General features: G+C 48.7%; 1 protein-coding gene across 6 annotated transcripts in view; it reads right to left on the reverse strand.

The window, feature by feature from the left end:
* Window positions 1-18,680, reverse strand: part of MTIF2 (mitochondrial translational initiation factor 2) — an 857,581-nt gene that overhangs the window by 519,083 nt on the left and 319,818 nt on the right. The window lies entirely within an intron of this gene.

Here is an 18,680-nt window from a genome sequence, read left to right on the forward strand (position 1 = left end):
TCCCATTGGGCCCAATGGGGAATGGGGAATTCCCAGAAGGGCCCAATGGGGAATTACCGTTCCGCCAAACCCGGGATCCGGCACCAATAGCGCCGGGGGGTTTGGCGGTAACGCCAATAGCCCCAGGGGTATCCCACCAGTATTCCCGCCGGGATACCACCCAACTTGTGATGAGGCCTGTAGTATTTTAGTAACGCAACTTCCATCCTCCAGTATGGAGGTTAACTTACTTTTAAAAACTTTAGAAACTGACTCCCAAGTCACACAAAACTGAAGGATAGGAAGGCTGCTGGGTATCAGCGGGTAGTTATCAAAATCGATTTCTAAGAGAAGTCTGATCTACCTAGATGTCAGCCCAAGACATTACCAGGACAGAAAGATTAATGTAAGAGTTATGTAATCAAAGAATGGTTGCTGCCGCCTACTCCTTCAAGAAAGGACTGTAGGGCAAGCAAGTACAAATCTATTCACCTTCTGTGATGTAATGCTATGGCAAACTTCCTGGGTGAATTACAACCTGTGGGACTTTTGACATTGCAGTAAAGACCATATCTGAGGGTTCTTTTCAATTTGGTAAAATTCATATTTATACTCTCTTATACGGATGCAATGTGCTTGGATGATTTTTCGTAGGCTCTAGTTCTAGGGCCCAGATAGATCACTCTAGTTGTTATATAGGGTGCTGTGATAAGCCAGGAATGAGAGGTGGACACAGAGATCATAGTTTTGGCTATAAACTTTTGTTCAAAATAAAAGGGGGTTGAAAAGGCCTCGCTGTCCCTACTCTAGGAGGTGTTTCCCTAACTCAACCAAAACTAAGGGTCTGTCCGTCAAGACGTACAAAGCAAAAATGCCCCGTGTCCTAAATATTATTCTGGCCCTCATATTCTAAAAGTAACTCATAGGTGGAAAGAGTCATATATTTGGCCTTGAAAGTGCACAAATGTTTAAGTATAAAAAGAAAGGCGCAACTCCAACACAAAGGTTCTCAACAGATAAAGTTCACAGTTCCAGAGGATTGGTTCCCTTCCCCAGGTTCCTTTTATTCATATGCAAATTCTTTCAGCCCAAGAGGATGGCTTCTTCCTCTTGGCATATTCACACTTTTTAGAGAACAGCTCCGAACGCCGGGTTCCTTTTTGATATGAATATTTCAAAACAAAGAATCACGTTTCAAATAGTAAAAAAACCTAACGGAACAAATTCCTAGGGATTCTCTTTTCAACAAAAACAACTTTTTTATTAAACAGCTTGGCTGTTCGGTCCAATTTCATAGGATACCTGGTGTACTCCCCTGCCAGGTTTCTTCTCCACTTTAGTGTAACCTTTTTCTAGCAGTCTTGGCTTTTTCTCGTGTCTTCTCCTACCTGGCCAGGACTTCCTCATGTGAGTCACTTTACACATGTGCCAACTTAACTTTGTCTGGTATACTCTCCTGCCAGGGCTCCCCTATGCGCTTCGCTGAACAAACGACTTTGCCTGGCATACTCATACTCTCCTGCCAGGGCTTTCTCGTGTGTAGGAGGACACGTGACTTACCAAAGCAATTTGGATATGAGAAAATTCAAAAGAATCAACATATGACAATATCATCCATGTGATTATCTAAGCAGGAAGCATGATAGAAACGAATGTTGATAAACAGGCAATCACTATATATTGTATATTGTAGACAAGAAAGGATTAATACCTCACAGAATAGAAAGCTCTTGAAGAGGGGGATTATTTCCCAAAACGCATATAGCAAGTACTCAAGAAATTGCAACACTACCAATGCTATGAGTTCAAGTACATGAGAAATGGTCTAGAATCAAATGCTTAATAACTGTACTGTTGTGCATGCAATACATTCTGGAGAAAGAAAAATTACACAGATATCAGTTTGAACTTGATTTTTTCTTAAGTGATAGAAATGGTTTATGTGTAATAATATGATCTATAAATTACTCACCGTAGTGACTAACGTACTCTTAGTCCATAGCCCCCTTTCCTCCATACTGTATGGGCGATTACAACTGAATGTAGCCCCAGGGTAGAGAGGAGACACTCCTTAAGGAAATAGGTTCCGGAGAACCGCCTGTCCGAAAGCCGCATCAGATCTAGAGCCGACATCCAAATAGTAATGCTTGCAACAAGCAGAGGAAGTGACCCAAGTGGCCGCCCTGCTTATGACTTGCCAAGGGACATGGCGCTGGAATGCGATGGCCGTTGCCTTGGCCCTGACTGTGTGGGCGTGCATGTTCGCCGGAAGCGGCTTGTGCTAGCCCTTGTATGCTTCATTGATGGCCGAGACCAACTAGCGGGATATGGAGGCCTTGGATGCTTGATAGCATGGTCTTGCACTTCCGAAAGTGACAAACAGGGCATCTGACTTGCGGAAGCCCTTGGTCCTGTCAAGGTAGAATTTCAGGGCATGCCTGACATCTAGGCAGTGCAGAACTCTCTGTGCCTCGTCCTTAGGATCGGCGAAAAACGTAGGAAGGAATATTTCCTTGTTGAAACGGAAAGCAGACGGCACCTTAGGCAGAAATGCTGGGTGTGTCCGCAGGACTACTTTGTCCTTGTGAACGGTAGTATATGGTTCTGAGGCGACCAGCGCCTGGATCTCGCTGACTCTGCGAGCCGAGGTGAGGCCGACTAGTAAGGCCGTCTTAATGGTGACCAGCCTGATGTCTGCGGATGACATTGGCTCAAATGGTTTGTGGGCCAGGGCGCCCAACACTATGTTCAGGTCCCACACGGGGTGCGGTCTCTTGATGGGCGGGTAGAGCCTTGCTAGCCCTGTCAAATGCTTCTTGACAATAGGCTTGGAGGAGAAGACTCCCTCCTCGGAGTTCCTGGAAGCCCTGATGGCTGAGTGGGCGAGGTGCGCCGAGAAGGAGAGCACGTCGTCTAAAGTGCATACCAGGGGGTCGATTTCCTTGGAGTCCGCCCAGTGGCCAAACCTGGTCCATTTACTTTTATACTGGGCCCTCGTAGGCTTGCTCCTAGCGCCCTGTATGATCCCCAGATTTGCCTGGGAGAGGTTGAGGTGCCTTAGCGTTACCTGCTCAGGAACCACGCTGTGAGGGCTAGTTTCTGTGGCATGGGGTGGATGACCCTGCCCCCCTGCTACGCCAGCAGATGTGCTGGGCCCGTCGGGAGGTGAATTGGAGGCATCTCCAAGAGGCTGATCAGCTCCGAGAACCATGGCCTTGCCGGCCACCATGGAGCTATTAGAATGATGTTGAGCCGGCGAGACTCCTTGATCTTGCAGATCACTCTGTGAATCAGCGGAGTGGGCGGGAAAGCGTACGCGGTCATGCCGTTCCACTGTATCCGAAATGCGTCGCCCAGGGAGCCGGGACCCTGTGCCTGCCAGGAGGCAAACTGAGGGCACTTCTTGTTGTGCCTGGTGGCAAAGAGATCCACCTGGGGAAGACCCCATCTGTTGAAGATCTCCTGAATAACGAGGTTGTTTAGCTGCCACTCGTAGTTGTCCGCTACCAACCTGCTGAGCCTTTCCGCCTCCAGGTTGGATTCCCCCAGAAGGTGGACTGCCGTGAGGTAAATGTCATTTTCCAGGGCCCATTCCCACATGTTGATTGTCAGTCTGCACAGTGGAGGGAATCTGGTGCCTCCCTGCTTGTTGGCATAGAATATGCTGGTGGAGTTGTCTGTCTGGATGAGGACAACCTTGCTCCTGAGCAGTTGAAGGAATGCTCGGAGCGCTAGCCAAATGGCGTTCAGCTCCAGCCAATTGATGTGGTACTCCTTCACCTGTCGGGTCCAGGTGCCGTGGACCGAGGGATCATCCAGGGTGGCTCCCCAGCCCTCTAGCGAGGAGTTTATGATGATGGTGACCTGCGGGGTGGGAGGCAGGAAGGGCTTGCCCGTCCGTAGGTTGATGTCACTGGACCACCATGTGAGGTCCGGGTGGAGAGATGGGGGAACTTTGATCATCTCGGATTGAGAGCCCCGCTTCTAGTTCCATGATGCCGCGAATTGCAACTGTATCCTCCTCATCCTGAGTCTTGTGGGGGGGACGGCTAGTAGAACCGCTGCCAAGAGACCCAGGAGATGCTGGTACCACCAGGCCGAGGTCACCTCTCTGCTGAAGAAGTGAGTAGTGGCCTTCTTGATGGCTGTGATCTTATCCTCCGACGGAAACACCCTCTCGGAGCACGTGTCCCAGATGAGGCCCAAGAAGGTCAGAGTCTGCGTGGGCTGCAGTTGCGACTTCTTGAGATTGAGCGAAAAGCCCAGATCGTGCAGTGTGTTCATAAGAGCCTGGGAAGAGTCGTGAACCGCTTCCGGAGATGTGGCCCTGACAAGCTAGTCATTGAGGTATGGGTAGATGTGGAGGCCGTGATCCCGGAGGAGGGCAGCCACCATATTCATGAGCCTGGTAAAGACCCTGGGGCCGATTAGTGGCCAAAAGGAAGGACCTTGTATTGGAAATGGTAGCCCATGATCCTGAACTGGAGGAAAGAACGATGGGACTGCCAAATTGGGACGTGTAGATACGCATCCTTCAGATCCAGGGAGCACATCCAGTCTCCCTGGCACAGTGTCTCCGCAATAAAAGCTGGCGTAACCATCTTGAATTTTTGTAGAGGTAAGGAGAGGTTGAGGGTGTAAAGATCCAGCACAACTCTCAGGCCAGCCTGGTTCTTTTTCTGAATGGCAAATATCCTGGAGTAAAAGCCCAAGCCTCGCTGGGAGGCTGGGACTTCCTCCACAGCCTGACTCTTTACGAGTGATCGAATCTCTGCCAGAGGAGTTGCTGTCCCAACTTGAGGGAGTGGAGGGGAGGAGGAAGGAGAGGCAAGGATGGGTAGGCGGTACCCCGTGGATACTATGGAGAGGATCCAGGGGTCCGCAAACTTCTGATGTCAGAAATGTGCATGGAGAGCAAGCCTGCCCCCGTGTGTTTGCGCCGATGCTGATTCGGCGAGCGGTCAGGCTGCCTGGACCTACGTTCCTGGAAGACGCGGAACCCTCCATATGAACGTCCCTTGTCGGAGCGCTGCAGAGACTGGGTGTACGATTTGGGTGTGGTCTTTGTCAGGATAAAGACTTGGGCGTTTGTGAGCTGTTTTTCTTCTTGTCCAGCTCTTCGTCCGTGGTGGAGTGGAAGAGGTCCCCTCCTTCGAACGGTAGAGCTAGTATACGTTCCTGGACTTCCGGGTTGAATTTAGTAGCACAGAGCCAAGCTGTTCTTCTCATGTCTGTGGTGATGCAAATGGCCGGCCAGAGGTATGGATGCGGGCCACGGTAGATTCCATGATGTCTTGGTGCCACCATCTTGGATTCTGCTAATCCCGCCTTAAAACGTGATTGGCTCTGCACCAGAAGTTACGGGAGGAAGGGAATAGTTTCTTACCTGTAACTCCATTTCTCCAGCATTGGTATCTTTCATGGATTCACATGCTTAGAATATTCCCCGTCGACAGACTGGGAACCCTCGGTACACTTATAAAGCCGTTTCCCATAGGAAAACTTCCGACACTTTTGCGTCCTATCTACGTCGTTTTTGGGGCCGCCCATGCACGCCCCACTAGGACTTAGCGGTATAAATGCCCCGCCTCTGCGGCTCCCTTCAGATTTCGACCCCTCCAAAGCAGAATGGGGTGAAAACCTAGTTATACAAGTAGATTGCATTCCGGGGAGGCCGGCGGGCGCATGTGAATCCATGAAAGATACCAATGCTGGAGAAATGGAGTTACAGGTAAGAAACTATTCCCTTCTCCAGCATTGGATCTTTCATGGATTCACATGCTTAGAATAGAATATACAATAATGATCCTGAAAAGGGGAAGTGTGAATGCAATCCGGCACCCTCCTAAGCATACGTATACCGAACCATGCTTACGTAAAACTGCCAATTTATAAATAAGCAAAAGTACATGCATATATATATATATATATATATATATATATATATATATATATATATATATATATATATATATATCAGTAAAAAAGACTTTGTTAAAGGGACGTTATGGTTAAGTTGCGCTACTAAAAACCCATGAAATTCTGTGAAAAAACTTTGTTAAAGGGACGTTATGGTTCAAAGTAAAACTGAAAAACCCCTGAAATTCGGCAGTTATGGTAACATAAGCAACCATAACTCGCGCCACCGTGTGCACTGCTAATACTAACACCCAGGACATCAAAGATGACATCACAAATGTCATTGATGACATCACTGATGACATCACATGGCTGGCTCTCCCTTTTTATCCTTTACTGACATATCGAAGCCACATAGTTTTCTTCAGTAACAGTCAGGAAGTAAAAATTGAAAAGGTACTATATTTGTAGACTTAGGGTCAAGTCACATCATATGCAACATATACATAGCGGAAGCCACAGGCTTCAAAGAGAGCAATCCTTTCTGTGCATGAAGATAATCATTAGGGTTATCAGCACTTTCTCATAGTTTTATTTTTATTACTCTACCTTCCCTGTATATGCTCATATTTGTATACATTATACTCACTCTCCTTTCCTTTGGGTGCAGTCACATCATGTGATACACATACATATGGTAAGTAGCAGCTTTGAAACAGAGCAATAGTTTCTCTGTATAAAGACAATCAGTTAGGTTATGAACTCTTTCTGCTACTACTTCTGCTTTTTTGTTTACTTCACTGTCCCTGTATATACTCATATTTGTATGTGTTGTTGTCTCTTTGTGTTTTGTCTGTAATAATTATGTATTAAGTGGGTTTTATTATATACTTATTACATGTTTCACAGTACGCAAAACTCTAATAAGAAAGCAGTTATTTCAGTATTCAACATGGCAAGATTATGAATATGGCACCTTCATCATGTATGCTGCACACACTGCCTATGTTTCTGCATGAGTAGCTTAGTATACTGGATAGAACTTCATAATAGAATGCTATTTATATCAATGCATTGCTTAATGCACTAATTAGCTCATGATATTTATCCCAATGATCCTTGACAGTTTTTGGTCAGCATTATAAGAATCCCTTGTACAGAGTTTTTATGAAAAGTAAATGCACATGTGATGTCATCAGTGATGTCATCAATGACATTTGTGATGTCATCTTTGATGTCCTGGGTGTTAGTGCACGGTGGCGCGAGTTATGGTTGCTTATGTTACCATAACTGCCAAATTTCAGGTTTTTTTCGGTTTTACTTTGAACCATAACATCCCTTTAACAAAGTTTTTTTTACTGAATTTCATATGTTTTTAGTAGCACAACTTAACCATAATATCCCTGACTTCATATACATGTAACATAGAACATACTAACCCCCTCGTAGTGATTTTCATGTCCGCGGACTACCGCCATGTCCGCTGACATATCGAAAATCTGAGCGTAGTGAATGTAAATTTAAATAGTGTGCCCCATTTCCCCTTTGAAGTTGGCTCTGAAAAGAGCCGTTTTCTTTTGTTTTTTTTTACAGATGCTTGACAGACACCCGTTATTTTGTATTTTTTTTCTTGTTTTTTTTCTTACTTTACTCCTAAAATCTTCACATAACCTTCTCCAAAGCAACCCTTACATTCCAAAATAGAAAGGCATTTCCCGTAAAAGATAAAGAAATGCCATCTTCTTTAAAATTAACAGCATTACTGGCATCAATATTCTCATTATTACAAAAGAACATACCAGCTCTAAGCATGAAGGCACACATGCCTCGGTTGATGACACACCTAGCAATGTTTTGCTGAGGACAAAAAACAGAACTATTGTCCCATATTGCCCTAGGTAGTAATCCAGAAAAAATTACTTTCGCATTTGGAAGGATCTTCATTACGGCTTGAACCAAGCGTTCCAAATCAGCCAACAAAGTAGGGGCACTGACTTTGCCCAAATGGAAAGCACCATAGTGCAAAACTACCACATGCGGACTGTTCATCGTGGCCATATCGTCACAAACTTGTAAAATTCCCTGTACATTGCAATCAGACACAGTGCTCCACACCACCTCCACTCCTTTCACATCAAAGTTCTTTGCAACATGCCTGCATTGAGCGTACTGTTGTAAACCATACACAAACATATCTCCAAGCACCAACACCCTGACTTTCTCTACTTCTGCCATCTTCACCACACACAGTCTCTCTCAACACAAATCCACAACCTCGACATCTGATTGGCTGATCCGTACAGTCTTCTTTCCATGCAGGATTTCCTGGAAAAACCCGGATGTAGCACGCCCTGTCCACGAACAGCCGCGGTGTCCGCGGACGGTGTCCACTTTACTCTCTGTGCCATTCCGCCATTGCATACAGCTAAGCAATCACACAATACGAATAACTTCCTCAGAACACCCCCATTTTGTGAATTTTCGAACATTTCAGGACAATTATAATTTCATTATTCAACATATTAACATTACAAATATTATAGTTTCATCTTGTACTCTGCACACAATGCATTGTTTCTCCATTAGTAGCTCAGTATACTAGATAGAATCCCATAATACAATGCTATTTATATCAATGCATCGTTCAAAGCACTAATAACGGTATGATATTTATTGCAATATCCTTGACACTTTTTTTGCAACATTATAATAAACATCCCTAGTACACAAATTCCATGAAAAGTACATACACATGTGATGTCATCAGTGATTTCATCAATGACATTTGCGATGTCATCTTTGATGTCCTGGGTGTTAGTCTTAGCAGTGCATGGTGGTGGCGTGAGTTATTTTTCATAGCTTACCATAACTTGCGATTTTCAGGGGTCTTTTGGTTGTACTTAGAACCATAACGTCCCTTAAACAAACTTTTTTTAATATCACGCAAACAATATACAAACATGGCGTGCAAAAACCAACTTCTACAAATGGCTTTACACAGAATGTTGCAAAGTAAGAATTTATGCTTGTTCACAGTGAAGGTCAGCCGCTTCCATTTTTTTCTCGGGCCCCGGAGAGGCTCACGAAGCGGACTATAAGGTTGTATTGTGTTTTGACCTTGACAGACAGAGATTGTGATGAAAGACTTCTCTTGAAGGAGTGTTGCTAAAACGTAAGAGAAGGTAAAGATGAAATTTCTGAAACGAAACCACTTTTATATATTATATCACTATGCGAAAGATCGTTCGCACACGCGGAGTCGTATTTTGGGACTGCACCACTCGTAGATAATGGAAATTGCAATTGTACTGTAAGTAACCCTTTAGATTATTTTATACCAAATATAATTACAATAGCGTAGCATTAAAGACCGCTCAAGTTGAACTTGTTCGTTGAAAGTGGCATAATGTTTTCTACCGCGCACTATCACTGCCGAATTGATCCCCTGTCGTTTAGAGGGCTTTGAAAAAGGCAGACGACACAGGGTGGGTTAATAGAAATAATTTAACCGGTCTATAGGCGGTCAAGCGCTCTACTCGCTGTGCCACTTCACTGTAGCCTGTCAAGTGGCACAGCGAGTACAACGCTCGCTTTGACATCCGTGCACAGCTTGCTAACGCAAGTTCGAATCCCGGCAAGGCCAAACTCAGCCTTTCATCTTTCCGTGGTCGATAAATGAGCACCACAAACCGTGGTTAATAATGAGCACCGCTTAGATACCTCACGGTTCTTAGCGCTATATGAATGGGAAAATATTATTGACATACTCCGTTGCACTATCTTCGATAGCAAATAGTTTCACGCTCTAATAAATAAAATGATGATTTTTAATGAAGATCGGCTGGTGAGACTAATTTATGTTTTTTAAAACAGGTATGTGGCCCCATTTTGCCTATGTCACGATTTACAGACTCCAGCGGATGGGGTCTTCAACTGCCAGGTGCAGGTCCAAATATGCAACTTCATGACCCTCACCATTTTATGGGACAATCGCCAAGGACCAATCTGCCCTTACGCAGTACTAGCGGCTACAAACAACATACCAACCAATAGGGTGGTCTAATGGCTCGTTGTTGGAGCAACCTTCCGATTATCAGAGCGACCATTTACTGCTTTTATCATAAACCAACAGCCTATCTACCGTAAAGGAACAACGCGTGGCTCCAAATAAACTTTTTCCTGATCGACAGCAGAGACAATAGCAAATCGCTGAATATTCACTAAACGTTTCATGTGAAATAAATGTACTTTACCAAATGTACAATCCTGCTGTTTACTTTTAAACCAGTTTCATATTCCGAATTGTGGCGCACTGAGTTGTAAGCTGATCTAACACCCTCTGTACCGCAAAGGAACATCGCGTGCCTCAACATGAACTTTTGCGGATCGACAACAAAGACAAATGCAAATTGCTGAATATTCTCTAAACATTTGATGTCAAATAAATGTACTTTACAAAATTTACAATCTTGCTGTTTGCTTTTAAATCACTGTTTCATATTCCGAATTGTGGCGTACTGTGTTGTGACATAATATGGGTTGTCTTCTGGGTTCAAGATGGCGGGCGCCACAGAAAATCTGACGCGCTCCACGCCCCTCGCCGTCCAATCAGCGAACACGTTGCATGTCTGCGGACATGATGCAAGGCCATGGGTCAATCGGGGTGCTGTCCGCGGAGCGAACAGGGAAGTCCGTCCGTGAAGCGAACACAGATATCACTAATTTTTTTTCCTTACATTTTGGTCATTTTTTAAAAAACTACTGGACGGATTTACACCAAATTTGCAAAAGCACGCTTTCGGGACCAGGCCGCCGCTCCTGCCGCAAATTTGGTGTAAATCCGTCCAGCTCTCAGACGCCCTTGTAGCGGTTTTCCCGCTTTGGAATGACAGAAGGCAATCGTTGACGAGACCCATCGGGCCAGTCCCTGCTTTGAAATTGCTTTTCCTCTCGCCGACGGACCATATGCAATGAAGAGTTGTTGCGTAGATCTAAGTTGCTGAGTCCGATGAAGGTAACATTTTAGAGCTCTCTTCACGTCCAAGGTATGGAGGACTTTTTCCGCAGCCGATGAGGGGGTTGCGAAAAAGGTAGGCAGGACAATGGTTGAGTGTTTATGATAAGCCGTAGGAACTTTTGGAATGAAACGAGGATTAGTTGACAGAACCACTTTGTCCTTAAAGAACCTTGGGTACGGCGGGTCTACGACCAATGCTTGCAATTCTGAGAGCCGCCTAGCTTATGTTATAGCTATTAGAAAAGCCAATTTCCATGACAAGAACTTCATCGACGATGTGGCCATTGGTTCAAAGGGTGCTTTCATTAACCCTGCTAGCACCACATTAAGACTGCACGTTGGTGGAAAACGTTTAACCGGCGGGAATGTTCGGAACAGACCCCTCATGAAGTGTTTCACCAGCCTGTCATTAAACAAGGGAGACGACTGCCTCCTCCTCGTGAACCTAGAGATGGCCGCCAGGTGTACCTTTATTGATGAAAAAGATAATCCGCTCTTCGCCAAGTGTAGCAGATACGGTAGAAGTTGCTCCGGGGTTACCCTTAGAGGTTGCACTCCCAGCTGTCCTTGACACCACGTACAGAACCTTCTCCACTTACACGCGTACGACTTGTTGATGGAAGGGGCCCGTGCTGCTTGCAGGATTCTCCGACAATCCGACGAAATGCTCAAGGCACCAAATTCCGAAAAGTCAGGAGCCAAGCTGTGAGATCGATACTGTCTGGATTGTGATGCCACACTGTTCCTTCGTCCCGGGACAGGAGATTGGGAACCTTCGGGAACGTTATAGTTGATCCACTTACAGGTGAAGCAGGTCGGAAAACCACGGCTGCCTCGGCCAACACGGTGCCACTAGGATGACCCGGCACCTGTACTTGCGTATCCACTGCAGAGTTCTCCTTATAAGAGGGAACTGAGGGAAGGCGTAGAGGAACATGTCCGTCCACGGGAAGGAGAACGCTTCCCCCAGAGAACCTTCCTGTGGCCATCTGCTGGCATACATCTCGCACTTCTTGTTCCTCTTCGTTGCGAAGAGATCCAGCGGAGGCCGTCCCCATTTCTCGAAGACTTTCACCAACTGAACGCTGTCCATCTCCCATTCGTGTACTTGGTCCATTTTTCTGCTGAGTGAGTCCGCTTGCTCGTTCCTTACTCCAGGAAGATGATGAGCTACGATGGATATATCGTGTTTCAGAGCCCAATGCCACACCTTCTGAGCCTCGGTGGAAAGGGTTCTGGACAGTGTGCCCCCTTACTTCCTTAAGTAAAACATTGCCGTCGTGTTGTCTGTCAATATTCTCACTATGGACCCTCTGATGTGCGGCAGGAAAGACTTCAAGGCCCAGCGCACTGCTCTCAGTTCCAAAACGTTGATGCGCAGGGTTGATTTCCTCCGAGACCAACGACCTTGCGTTTGTAGAGTGCACATGTGTGCTCCCCAGCCTGTCAGGGATGCGTCCGTCACTATGGTTAGCCAAAACTCTGGCTCCTGTAGGGGTACCCCTCTGGATAGATTCTGAAAGTTCTGCCACCACTGAAGAGCTAGTAGGAGCTCGTCGTCGATGGTCAGTTTGTCCGACCAGAGCCCTTGGGCCTGCGTCCACCGGTCCGCCAGAAACTCTTGAACCGGCCTCATGAACAGGCGGCAGTTGCCCACCAGAGGAATGCAGGATGCCATAGCGCCCAGAATCGACACATATTTTCTCACTGATAGTCTGGTATTGATTCTCAGCCGACCTGCCAATCGATTGAGTTTGGTGATTCTGTCGAGGGATGGCTTCACTAACCCTGACTGGGTCTCGAATTGCGCGCCCAGGAACACCAAGCTTCTCGACGGCGTCAACGAAGATTTCTCGAAGTTTACCGCAAACCCCAGCCGTTGTAAGAGTTGCATGGTGGCCTGCAAACTTGTGAGAGTCGACATAGGGGAGGACCCCCTCACCAACCAGTCGTCGAGATACGGGTACACATGATGGCCTTGCCTTCTCAGCGAGGCCGCCACCGGGGTCAAACATTTCGTGAACGTTCTGGGAGAGGATTTCAGCCCAAAAGGAAGTACTGTGAACTGGTAGTGAGTCCGTCCTACCACAAACCTTAGGAACTTTCTGTGTCGCCGACACATTGGTATGTGGAAGTACGTGTCCTGCAGGTCCAGAGACGCCAGAAAGACCCTTCCTGAACTGACTGGATCACTTCCTGGAGCGTGAACATCTTGAATTTTAGGCTTTTCAACGTCTTGTTTAGATCGCGCAGGTCTAGAATGGGACGCCACTTTCCAGTAGGTTTTTTCACCACAAAGTATCGGGAATAAACCCCTTGACCCTTCTGCGACGACGGAACCAATTCTATAGCACCTTTTTGTAGCATAAGTGCTACTTCCTGCTGCAACACGCTCAGATGGGGTTGAGCTACAAACGCCGGTGGAATGTGCGGTGGGTTGCTTTTGAATTGCAGGGAATGTCCGTATCTTACTGTGTCCAACACCCACTGATCCGTTGTTATTTGCTCCCATTCGTCGATGTAGCACGATACTCTGCCTCCCAGAACGTTCCGATGCCCGTCATTGCTGGTCCTTGGTCTGCTTATCTCTCGTCGACGAGTAACCTGTTCTCTTCCTGGGGGTCTGGTAGTCCCGGCGTCGTTTTGCCGCTTGAGAAGCTCGTCTGTATCCCTGGGAGGGGTATGCCGGCCCCCCGAAGGATCTGTCTCTCGATGCCGAGAATCTGGAGTTTCCCGATGCTCCCCTAAAGGGACGAAAAGACCTGAAACTTCGACCACTCTGGAGGGCACCCAAGGAACGCGCCGTGTCGGAGTCCTCCTTCATGCTCTTCAGGGCCTCGTCCACCTTCTCGCCGAACAGAAGGTCTCCCTCAAAAGGCATATCCAGCACCTTGTATTGCACCTCTGGTCTAAGGTTGGTGCATTTTAGCCATGCTTGCCTTCGGAGAACCACACCGTTATTCACCTTTTTAAACCCAGATTCTGCGAGGTCCACCGCAATGTTTATGGCATGATTGGAGGCCTCTTCACTTTCCCCGACAAGTAACATCGCCGCCTTACGATGTTCTTCCGGAAGATGCTCCAGCATAGGTGCCAGTCGGTGCCACATCTCTGTCGTATCTGGCTACTATAGCCAGAGAGTTGGCCACTTTCACTGTGGTTGCTCCTACCAACAGCACTTTTTTGCCAAAGGCATCCTGTCTTCTGGCCTAACTTTCTGGGGGGGTCGTGCACTTGTGCTGGGCCCTCGCTTTTCTCGCCGCCGCCGCTGACACCACCGAGTCAGGGGTTGGTTGGGAGGACAGACACTTGGGGGTAGCTTCGGGGCCTTACATTTTTTCTCCAGGCGACCTTTTATTGCCGGTTCCGAGAAAGGGTGACGCATGGTCTGTAACCCCTCCTGCCACACATGATCCAGGATGGGTACCGAGAACACCGACCTTCTTCTCTTTCCCATGTGGTCGAAAAGAAAGCAGTCCTTTTTCTCCTCTTCCTGGGCCAACCCGAATTCTGTACACGCTTTGGTCATCATGGCGTGAAATGACCCAATGTCGTCCGGGGAAGACGGCTGAGCCGGACTTCTCTGGGTTTCTAATTCCACCTCAGCCTCCCAGGTTGGATCCCTGGAGGGGAAAAGTGAGACATCCGATAAGGTACTCCTGTCCGTGCCCGAATATATCAGTTCTCCCTCCTCGAAGCGTGCAGCTTAGGGGTCTCACCCGCTGGCACTGCCGTGGGGGTTGACGGAGGTGGCCGACAAGACGGGCCCGGTTCGTCGATGGGTGACCTGGCGGGAGTTGCTTGAGGTAACCTCTCGTCCATTGTCTTCAGCAAAGTTTGTAACGTGGATAAAACCTCCAGCGACAAGAGTGACTGCGGATTGAGAAGAGGGGTAGACCCCGGAATGCTGGCTCCCCCGGAGAGAGGCCTGGTAATTCCTCGTAACCCGAGGTCTGCAGGGCCAGCTACTCTCACATCCTCATCTCCCGAGGACACCGACAAGGCCTCTTGCTGCAGTAGGGTCTTCGGCAAAACCGGGTCTAATACTTCTGGTCGCCAGGCCTCTTGGCGGGATCTCCGTCGACGAGGCTAAAGCTGGCCCCGTCGTCGTCGTCGCCGGCCCAAGAACAGTTGAGACCAATTGTGTCAGTGGCAGAGAAGGGGTCGACGACTGCCCTGCCGTCGACGACGGTGGTGGTCGTGTAGGTCCCTGAGGCGTTGCCGCCTTTTCTGAACTTGACCTACGCTTCTCTGCTTCTCGACTTGAGGTCGATCTATGGTGATCGCCCGAGAAGGATTTCGACTTTTCCTTTCCGTCTTTCTTTGTCAAAGATGAGGAGGCTTTCTTCGACGAAGACTCCTTAGAATGGCTTCTCGATGATTCCTTCTCCGCCGGTCGTGATTTCTTCACCGGGGGTTCCGACGATGTCGAGCAGCGCGGGGCCCCTGAAGATTTTGCCACTGAGGCCACGCTGCGCGTGGAGCCTACCTCCGAAGGCGGGTATGCCCCCGCTCCATCGTTTAACCACGCCACTAGTCGTCGACTTCGATCTTTAAGAGTCTTCTGGGAGAAGCCCTTACATATGTCGCACTAGTCTGCCGAATGATCAGGGTGTAGACAATATATGCAATCCATATGTCCGTCCCCCTCATACACCTTCAACCCGCACGTAGCGCACGGGCGGAACAGCGCTTTTCCCGACATCAGGACAAAACTCCAACAGCACAACCTAGACAAAATAGTAGACTACACGAGGTGCTCCCACTACTTTGGAGACCGTTGAAATCTTGAAGGGAGCCGCGGGGGTGGGGCATTTATACCGCTACGTCCTAGTGGGGCATGCGTGGGCGGCCCCAAAAACAACGTAGATAGGACACAAAAGTGTCGGAAGTTTTCCTATGGGAAACGGCTTTATAAGTGTACCGAGGGTTCCCAGTCTGTCGACGGGGAATATTCTAAGCATGTGAATCCATGAAAGATCCAATGCTGGAGAAGCAATTTTCGCACCAAAGCCTCTGGTTGGCGGCTGCCAGCATGGCATCAGCATTGGCTTGATGAAGATGTAAGGATGCAATGGAATACAGCTTCTTCCCGTACGCCTCCAAGATCTTCTCCTTGCCTAGCAGAGCCGTCGAGGAGGAAGCTGAGGACGTCTGCGGTTTGGAGTATAGTGATGCTGCAGCGATCACCGAGGAGTGTGGCTGAGGGTGGGCAGATAGCAAGAGTGTATCCCTCTCCAACTGCCTGTATTTGGCGTCCAGGTGTCGATTGACCGGCTGGACCGAGTGGGGCTTGATCCAACCCTTCTTGGCCAAGGCAACTACGTATGTCTGCATAGGGATTCCTGTTTTACCAGAAGGGTGTCGCGTGAGAACTGCTGGGAAGACCCCCTATGCCGGTTGGTTGACCTTGGGTTGAGGAAGGCCCAATTACTCTGCCAGTCCAACAAGACGTTCATGGAAGGCCTTGGCTGATGAGGGTCGGGGTCCTCCTCCTCGTCGGTGTCCACCTGCGGGTCCGGAGGATCCTGTACCAGTGGAGGAGTGCTGGGAGCCGGAGGATGAGATACGAGGACCGAAGACGGAGGCTGCAGCAGAGGCTGGTGTGGAACCACCTGCGCAATAGGCTGAGGGGCCAGAGCAGGCGGCAGAGGATGTGCCGGGGTCGGAGGCGTCAGCAGAGGGATTTGTGGTGACGGGAGGACTTCCCTGACGGCATCCCTGAGGACCCCCCATCTGAGATTTCATGAACCCGAGGAATTCTCAAAGCAACTGTCCTCATAGGCTGAAGAGGTGGTAGGCGATATAGAAGGCGCCGCGTGAGGCTGCTGGACCCGCTGCGAACCCTGCCCATATGGACGCATGGGGAATCGACAATGCGCCAATGAAGGATAGGCCGTAGGCCACGTACCTGGTTGATGCCGGTCCCACCTTCACACACTCTCTTCGCCGAAATCCCGTATCTGGTACAGCGTTGGGTGGGTGCCAAAATCCGGCATGGCGGCCATCTTGTCGAGCTGCCTTCCACGTGCCTGCGTCGTGTCGCTCGGCTCGCTGGGCCCAGCCTCCTCCAGGGCTCTTGGGTGTGGATCATGAGGCATACTATGCTCCTAGGGCAGAGGCCCGGTAGGCGTTACGCCTTCGGCCTGTGGGTCGGTAGAGCTGCGTGTAGGTGCCCCCTCTGCCATATTGCCGGTATTAGGGCGTGGCCCCTCAGGTGAGAACCTTCCGGTCCCTCAGATCCCTCGGCCTCGAGGCCGGTAGCTGAGGTAGCCTCGGTGCGCGTGCTGGTACAGAACCTGAGCGGTCCCTCCCATGCGGGAGAGTCCCTGGGAAGGAGTCTCCCTTGCGGGGTGCTACAGAGAATAGAGGTCCTACCTTTGACCTGGATCGATGGTAAATTAAGTGGCTCAAGTCCTCTGGAGGCAAGTTCTGGAAGAGCTCCCTCCACCTGGCTAGTCTGTTCTTCAGAGACCTTGAGGACAGTGCGTTGCACGCTGTACAAGCTTTCCAACCATGGTCTGGGCCAAGGCAACATAGGCAGAGAGCGTGGGGGTCTCAAGTTGGAAAGACCGCATCACAGGCTGCACACCTGCTGAACCTGTAGCATTCGACATGCGCCGGGGAGGAGCGTGACGCCGGAGGACAGAGTATCTGTAATCAAAAAGACAGAAGAAGAAGTATCCGTGCGTGGAACTACATGGCCCAAGCCAAACCCAGGAGCGCTGGTGAATTCAGCCCGTTCCCGTCAACGTGGAAAAGGGGTCTGGGGTGTGACGCCAGTGGGTGGAGTCAGGGCAGCGCATGCTACCAGGGGCGCACCCCTGGGCGCCTCTAAATTTAAAGTGGAAGAAGGTTTTTCTGTTGAAAAAGGTTCAGTCTCCATTCCCTCGCAAGGGACGCCCGTACAGTATGGAGGAAAGGGGACGGGACGTAAGAGTAATGTTCAAATTAAATCAAATACACAAAAATAGTAACTTTTTCTTTTTACAAACTACATATCTAATGTTATTATTGTAAGCAATTTCAGTACTACTAGAAGAAAACATTTGTTGGTTGGTTTTACAACACAAAAAGGGTGTGCAAGAGACGGGAGGGTTCCACAAAGGTGTGGACCACTGCTGTTCATCATGTGTTTCACTCGACACACTTGCAAACTTGACTTAGCCTGGTTTACTCTCCTGCCAGGGCTTTATCATGTAATGTCCTTTATACACTTGCAAACTTGTACATATCTTGCATTCATTCTGTTATTTCCCCTCTTCAAACATTGGGTCTCATATTCCCTTTTATGCACTTCCTTTATCTTTAATTGTCTTTGATAAGGTTCCCAAAGTGAACTGGTGTCCCAGCTTCCCTCCGGAGGACTCACCAGATTTCTGTGGTGTCTTAGGAAAGGTTGCTGAAGAATTCTGGTGTCCCAGCATCCCCTCTCCTCATCCCTGAGGACTCACCGGCTTTCTGGGGTGTCCTTCGGTTCTCCTGTGGTGAATGTGAAGAGGCACTTCGGCGTCCCACTGCCCCTTCTCGAGCACACCAACTTCGCTTGTCAGTTCCTGCGTCCTTCGCAGTTCCTGCCTGCCTCCTGTGTGCTTCTGAGTGTTCGACCGGCGTGAATACTGCTCTCAGGTTCCAGCAAACGCCAGGAAGTCTTCCTCTCTCTTCCTCTCGTGGCTTCTATGCGGCGGACCAGCTTCTGCAGTCTTATTTCTCTGGCCTTCCACTTGAGCTGCTTGGCTCCATGGTCTTCCTTGCAGCTCTGTAGTCCCTCAGTCAGCACAGAGAGCACAAGGCTTAACCAGGTAACATCTCTCACCTGTCAGCT

The sequence above is a fragment of the Ambystoma mexicanum genome, chromosome 4q (genome assembly GCF_040938575.1).
Source record: "Ambystoma mexicanum isolate Mex_15411 chromosome 4q, UKY_AmexF1_1, whole genome shotgun sequence".
Lineage (NCBI taxonomy): Eukaryota > Metazoa > Chordata > Amphibia > Caudata > Ambystomatidae > Ambystoma > Ambystoma mexicanum.